General features: G+C 37.0%; 1 protein-coding gene across 1 annotated transcript in view; it reads left to right on the top strand.

Moving 5' to 3' along the window:
• Positions 1 to 3,933, top strand: part of lingo1b (leucine rich repeat and Ig domain containing 1b) — a 33,491-nt gene extending 29,558 nt beyond the window's left edge. The window contains exon 3 of the transcript XR_001635106.1: positions 3,635 to 3,933. The gene's annotated coding sequence lies outside the window, so the exon portion shown is untranslated. The remainder of the gene's footprint in view (positions 1 to 3,634) is intronic.
• Positions 3,934 to 7,672: the final 3,739 nt, after the last annotated feature.

Below are 7,672 nucleotides of genomic sequence, written 5' to 3'. Positions count from 1 at the left end.
GCCCTCCTCAGACATCTCCTGCTCTTCCTGGGCCGAACCCAGCAGAGCACTGGGTCCTGGATCAGACGATGTTAGGGAAATCACATCATCCTCCAGCGGCTCACCCTCGTCCACAGCCGACGAGCGCGAGAGGGAAAGCCCCTCCTTAAACTTATCAGCCAGATCCGCCTGCGATCCCCATGACCTCATTCTCCTCCGTACCTCAGCAGCGGCAGGTCCTGAACCACGAGGAGCAGACGGCTGCCCCTCTTTCCTCAAAAAGAGAGACAAATGAGAGTGGAGCTTTTTCATTGAAAAACGCTCGCAGTTAACGCAGATTGCCCCCTCGAGGACATCGCGTGCGTGCTCTTCACCCAAACAAAAGACGCAAAGATCATGTGTGTCATCAGGTGTGAAATAACGAAGACACGGATGCACACATCTCTTAAACGTCTTGCTAGTGCTCACCATAATAATGGAAGAAAGATCGCTCTTACCACCGGAATGCACGCTTCAAACAAAACTGAAGTGAAGACAAAGAAGGGGATGATGTGTTCTACCGCTGCCTATTTATACTATAGTCGCACCGGTAGTGACGTCATAGGCTGTCGCCGGCCAACATGTTGTTGGTGTTTTTTGAATGTATGCTTCAGACACGGGTCACGATGAGGCATTCCCCATAGCGACCCTTAGAGGACGCAGTTCGAAGTTTCCTTGAAAGGGAAATGCGGTTTTACAAATGCTAGAAACATGGCTTTCAAAGGAAAGTTGGCTATCAAATAGCACACCTAACTGATGACAAAGAATTGACAGAGCTGACATCGAGTGTTAGACAGTGTTCTAGGTTATTTCTAGGTTTTTTGTCTGAAAATGAACATTTCAGAATTTAGCAGTAGGAAATTGCTAGTCGTCCAGTTTTTTATATCAACTATGCATTCTGTTTTTTCAAATTGATATGTTTTGTCAGGCAGAGAAGAAATATAGGGCTGAATATTTCAGCATAACAGTGAAAGCTAACACCATGTTTCAACGGTCCTAGTACTGAGCCTTGTGGTATTCCATACTGCACTTGTGATCAATATGTTACCTCTTAATTGCAATTCCACTAATGCCAACATAATTTTCTAGTCTATTCAAAAGAATTTGTGTTAATAGTGTCACCGTGTGCCACTGATATATTCATATAGATTGTTTATGGTTTATAGATGATGACATGAAGGTCAAAAATAAGATAAACAGAAGATTGTTCAAATTAAGTTACAATGCAACCATCGCAAAGTTATCTAAACCTAAACTTTAAAGATTACAAAAAAGCTCATTTTAAAATTAAATGTTTTTACAGTTTAAAATATAAAAAACATTTCACTCATGAGTAGGCTTTCCTCTCTGTATCCTCATTCCAGCTATCAAAAATATGCATTTATCAAATATGGAGGTGTTGGTCAAGGTCATTTTGAATTAGGCATTTTTTATTTTTCAGCCTGTTTAACTGTTGGCATGCAGTCACCGAGCAACAGAATTCAGCACTAAAAGCATTGTAGGCTACAATTAAGTGTTTACTACATCTCAATAAATCATAATAAACTGTAGAAGGGATGCTGCATGAGGCACAGAATTATTATACTATTATAAAGACATAATATCAGATAAAGCTCAGCCAAAACATATAGATTAAGGAATGACAGTGTGATTTTATGTTGCTATTCACTTCTTTGAGCAGCTAACAGAATAAATCAACCTTGGAAGAGTAGATGTATGGAGAGTGAATTATTCTGGCATTGTGGTCTTGCTCTTCATGCATAAAGCAGCAAGGAGAACGGCTCACTCACAGAATAGTTTTATTTGTAATGCAGCCGCTCTGCTGGGATCAAGTGGAGTAATTCTGTAATGTTCGCAAACAGCCAGGAGCTGCCATCTCTTAAATAACATATGGGCACAATGGTGTTACTTTTCTCGAGGCATTACCTCAAGTCACATAATGAAACTGTTTGGTGTCCTTTAGAGCCAAGCCCCCAGTGTAAACTCTCTATACAGCTGTTGTACTAAATGATGCGTGATCATTTCTTTTCAATTAGCTCCACCAATCAAACTTAGCTCTTAGATTACTAATCAGTTTAGCCATGGTGAAGCAGGAAGAGAGCCCTGCAGCAGAGGAGAGTAATTACAGGCAGATTGGCCACTGCTGAGAGCCAATGACACAAAGTGTCTGTGTGATGGAGGAGGATGGCACTCATCAGGGTCTCACAGGCTCACTATTCCTTGTACATTCTCTATACATAATACTTTACAGTCAGGAACACCTTAAGAGACAAAAGCTGTCAATGTAGTGATCCTCATTGTATTTATCCCATATAAATGTCACTCTGTTTTTTAAGAATATGGTAACACTTTATTAGAGTAGTTAGTAGACTGTCTGTGTAATATTGTTAACACTTTATTTGACGGTCCCACAAAAGATATTCTACGGACTGTAAGTAACTTTGCAAGTACTTCAACTTATTCCACTATCCCTAACCTATTAGTCTACTATTATTTCAATAAATTAGTTAACATGTAGTTACTTATTAGTAAAATGTCTAAAGTAGACTATTAAAATGAAGTTCAACCATGAAGATTTTTTGCCTTTTTGTAAATAAATACATAAATCTCAGTTTTACTCTCATACAAAGTTTCCCATATAATTTATTACATTTTACAATCGAACCTCAATACTAAGCCACAGGTTATTTCAAATTGGACATTATGAAAATGCTTGCAGTGATCAATGAGTCAGCTGAGGATTCAGTAAAGCCTCTGAATGATTCAGAGAGTCAGTGAGTCTGATTCAAACCGTTCATGTTAACTAATGCAATGTTAACGAATTGGACCTTACTGTAAGTGTTACCTAACCGTTTATGAATAATTCAAGTAGTTTGGCTTTGCTGTGATATATTACACACATTTTGCCATGTATTTAATATGTAGTTTAAATAAGTTTCATAAGAAATATTTAATTGTGGATATGCAAATTTTATAAAGTTGAGACCAAAGATGGCATATGGATGCTTACTTCCCATTGGAATTTGCACACTGACAGATGAGTTTGAGACTGTTTTTGCAAATCTTTTTGACTGACTCATTAAACACAATAGGTTCATAAGAGTCACTTGTTTGTGAATCGGCCATCACAGTTTGCACTGTATTCACAGTTGTGTGCAAAAAGCACACTCTACAGATGTAATTAACTAACACCACCTCGTGAGATTATATCTGTACACCTGTATAGGGATGCACACAATCTTTAGATTTTTAGATTAGCCTATTGTCGCAGTGTGAAGCCCTAATGTCACCTCGCTGGAACAGACTTTTTGCATCACACAGCAGCTCATTCCACAGTAATGCACTGGGCATAATTTCCATCAAATGCACTTTCAGTGCGCTTATATTCTTGAGTGCAGAGCAGTTTTCATCCCGATTGACCAGTGGAGACAGGTGGCACATTGGCTCTTCTATTAGATTACAGGGTGAGATACTGCCAACCATCAACATGCTGAAGTGGCATTTAACCATCGCAGAGTACTAAGTGAGGAGGCGAAATATGAATTAATGGAACTGCTCCCATGTGGCTAACAGCAGTAAGTAATCAAGTAATTCATATGCTTTTCCTCTCTGATAGGTGCTGCCAGCTGTGTCTGTGCTACATACGGAGATGACATTCCTCTGATGCCAGCTTGGGTATGATTAGGAGGACTACCATACCAAAATGCCAGCTGCTGTGACTTTCTACAAGAGCAATCACCAACACTATTGTTGGGACTGTCTGAATGTGCCAAAAAGCAATAGTCAGGGTGTCTGAGATTTATGACAGATGATAGTTTGAGCAGTGATGTGCAGAGAGTTCTTCAGGGGCAGGGGCTCAAATGTAAAAAAGACAAACCGCAGATCCAGATCGCTCCACAAATGCAAATTCGTCTGTCCAGTCTGACTGTAAAGAGCAATGCTCATCGTCTTTTTCTTTTAGCCATTTTATGTGTGTAAAAACAAAAATGAAAACAGACAGTAGCTTCTGTATATATAAATATGATTGGTGTATACATGACAAACTGGCATTGATGAATTATGTAACAATCCAAAATATCAAATTTGTGGATTTGTAATTAAATTGACCCTTCACAAAGACCTGCCCTCCTTAGTTACTGTTTCTGTGTCTGACAGGCCATGCCGCTCTCACGCCACACATCATGTTCTCACGCAGTGAAAAATAAATCACGGAGCAAAGAGGAAACTGACAATGTGCCGACAGACAAGACAGAGCAGGTTATTGTTGGTATAAAACAAAGACTCAGCTTTCAAATTTTGTCATTTTTAAGAAAGTCAAACAAAAAATAAAATTTTGTGGCTCTTTAATGTGTCATGACAGATCGCTGTAGCGCCTCAGTTTAAGTGGCACTTGAACCAATCATCTCTTCCTCTTTACTAGTTATAGCACAAAATAAACATGAATGAACATCAAAAGGTGTCTTGTTTCAACTACGGAAAGACATCAATACACACCATTTTTCAAGTTCAAGCCCACCGACTTTAATCTACTCTCCTGTCTGACAAAATGTCAGATTTGACGTTATTAATGAAAAAAGATGTGATGAAAAATTTAAGGTATTGATGAAAAAGTTGTGATTGTTTGGTTTATTTTTTTCCTGCTGTCGAGCCATAGGCAGCACGGAAAGAGCCATATATAGCTTGTGGGCCTAGGCTCCTGTCCGCCGTTGTAAATAGATGAGGTAACAATTATGAATATGGAACTACTGATGTATTGTATTTTGTTTTTATAGCAGAAAATAAAAAAATATTGGACATAATGTTAGAAAGCAAGTCTGTGGTGTCAGATGCCTGTCTGTCAGTCAAGTTCGAAATAAGACACACGCAACCTATAGCAATACATCTCAGACTGACAGATATGTAAAAATAAAGGGGAATTTTTTTTGTAATTATAATTCAAATACATTTTGTTTTACTGATTATTATTCGTGATAATTGAAAAAGGGCAGGGGCACATGAGTTTGAGTTGGGTATCCATGTTATTTCGCAACACTGAAGTAAAGCTGGGCATACACTGTGCAAGTTTGGACACTCAGCAGGTTGTGAACCCTTGCACACATTACAAGATAATCATGTCAAAGTAACTGGTACATGGCAAGACTATATTGTATGGCAAGCCAGTGGACATTGGCATTTTCAATGTTGCTGCTATAGCTTCAGGAAAACCTAAAGAAAAAAAGATGGCTGTGCAAATGATTTGATCCTTTTCTGTATAGCTGGTACAATAAATGGTACACTTTTACTGAGTCTGTACACCGCACACTGAATATATAAAAAAAACATTATTGCATTGTTTTTCATGATTCTTTGCCACTGTCAACAGGAATGGAAAGAAAAACCAAAAGGGAGAAAAGCCCCAAATTAATGTTTTTTTTTTTTATTAACAGTAAATTATCATTCACTGTACACTAATTAGAGCAGTGAGGGTGCTGGAGATCCTCTCAGCTGGAGTTTAAAATGAACTAGAACACACAATTAAAGGCAGTCTATGCACTGTAATTTCCAAGGGGAATATTGCACACAGCTCAGAGGCACTTTGCAGATCTCCTGTGGCCACAGAACTACTTTACTACTCCATCCACTACAGATGATATGCACAAAACTATATGTTTAGTTAAAGGCAGGGCCGTCAAGCATGTACAATTCAATGGCAACAAAGCACAAGAAGAATGCACTAAGCATACATTTGACATAACTGTTCATATTACACTGTGGATGAGGGGTAACTAATTCTGTTGCTATCCATTTACATAAAGTGTCTCTTTGAGGTGTAAATTTGATTAAAACATATATTTCCATATTGGCTTATTTGTCTTGCTGTGTGTTTACATACACTGTAGTAAACACACAGCAGGTATCCTTGTTATTATTAAAATATGCCTAGTGTTTGAGCATGTGTTGTGTATTGACTAACATGAGTATGTACATAAAATATAACTAATCACATTACAGACCTTTTTCATTTACTGTTACATTTATCACATAGAATTATAGTGGTTAGAATTATAGTATTAGGTTATAATTAATCTATATTTAATTTAATAGCCTTTAAATTTAAAGGGTAATGACTGTTAATATGTCAAGATGTCTGAGGCTAAACAGATTATGAATAAATTAGCAAAAAGTGTTACATTTCTCCCTGCTCTCACCTACTCTAGTCTGGTTTGCTGTGAACGCAGACAAGCACAGAAAAAAAAAACAGTAAAATGTCCCAGTTTATTTGATATATTTACAGATTAACTGTAATTTTATAATGTCAACAGCACTGTATTTGCACTTAGGTTTCTATAAGGAACTGTGGCACAAATTAATAATGTGGTTCTATTTTTGTACTATTTGCTGGTTCATTTCCGGTGTCACTTTTAATGATTTGTTTTATAACGTTTATGTTCATGTAAAATTACGGGTCATTCCACGAAATCGGTGCCTTTTCCAAGTTTAATCAACATTTTTTAAATATCCCTAAAATGAAGACACCTTAAAATGACAAGAAATTGTATTTTGCCATCTCAGACTATGTAATTGATTATTTTATGACTATTTTTCTACCTCATGCTTTGGTATTTTTGTCAACAGTGTTACCGACACAAGCATTACTACTATAGTTTAATTATAACTATGTGATAGTTTTCACATATATGAACAGCAAAGTTTAATCAATATTGATTAAATATCCATGAAATGAAGACACCTTAAAATTACAAGAAATTGTATTGTGCCATCTCAGGCTAGGTAAAGTGTTACTAGATACTATAGTTTAATTAGAACTATGTGATAGTTTTCACCTATATGAGCAGCATTTTAGTCCCTCTTTTCACTGGGATTGTTTCAAATTTTGGATTTTGTTTTATATTTGTCATTCAGATGACCAAGAACATCCTAATTTTGTAGGATGACCACATGTCAATTAAGAAAAAAATATTTATTTTTACAAGAGAAATATTTAAAAAGGGCTTTGTCCAAATAAGTTACAATGGAAAAACCTTGAAGGTTATATCAGAACAGACAAAACTCCCATTTTCAAAACTCCTCAGAACAGAGCAGAGTAACAGGGATGACAGGACACACATTCTTCAGCACACTGCACATATTTGTTTACATAATACTGTAAAGTTTTTCTATTTTAAAATTGCATTATATTGTTTTGCACTTACTTGGCATAGTTGTATGACAATAGTAAACAGTTTAAGTCAGTTCATTGTTGATTTAGCACATTACATTTCTAAGAGATCTATGTTTTAAGGGTATTTTAATTAGATAATGTGTCCATCTGTTTGTCTGTGTCCCCTCACAGAACTTCAAATATATACTGATCAGGTTCAATTATTAGGCAAGGAAGATGATCAGACCTTGGTCTTTCTATGATCATCTGAAACCAGACCAAGATCTTGATGCTGAATTTTGGTTTGATTTTCTTGAACATTGCAAGACTGGGGCGAGGGTCTGCAGTCACCTTGTTCATATGTTTGATAAAAGCGCTGGACTGAAGAAATCTACATGCCAAAATCCAGTTACAGTTATAGCGCCACCAGCTGGCAGCAGGAAGATTGGCACATATAAATGACTTTGACGTATTCCTCCTATATTTACCACTTTAAATGCATAATGCTCGCCG

This window comes from Sinocyclocheilus anshuiensis, unplaced genomic scaffold (genome assembly GCF_001515605.1).
Source record: "Sinocyclocheilus anshuiensis isolate Anshui unplaced genomic scaffold, SAMN03320099.WGS_v1.1 scaffold502, whole genome shotgun sequence".
In the NCBI taxonomy this organism is placed as follows: domain Eukaryota; kingdom Metazoa; phylum Chordata; class Actinopteri; order Cypriniformes; family Cyprinidae; genus Sinocyclocheilus; species Sinocyclocheilus anshuiensis.
This window is presented reverse-complemented; position numbering and strand designations above follow the sequence as displayed.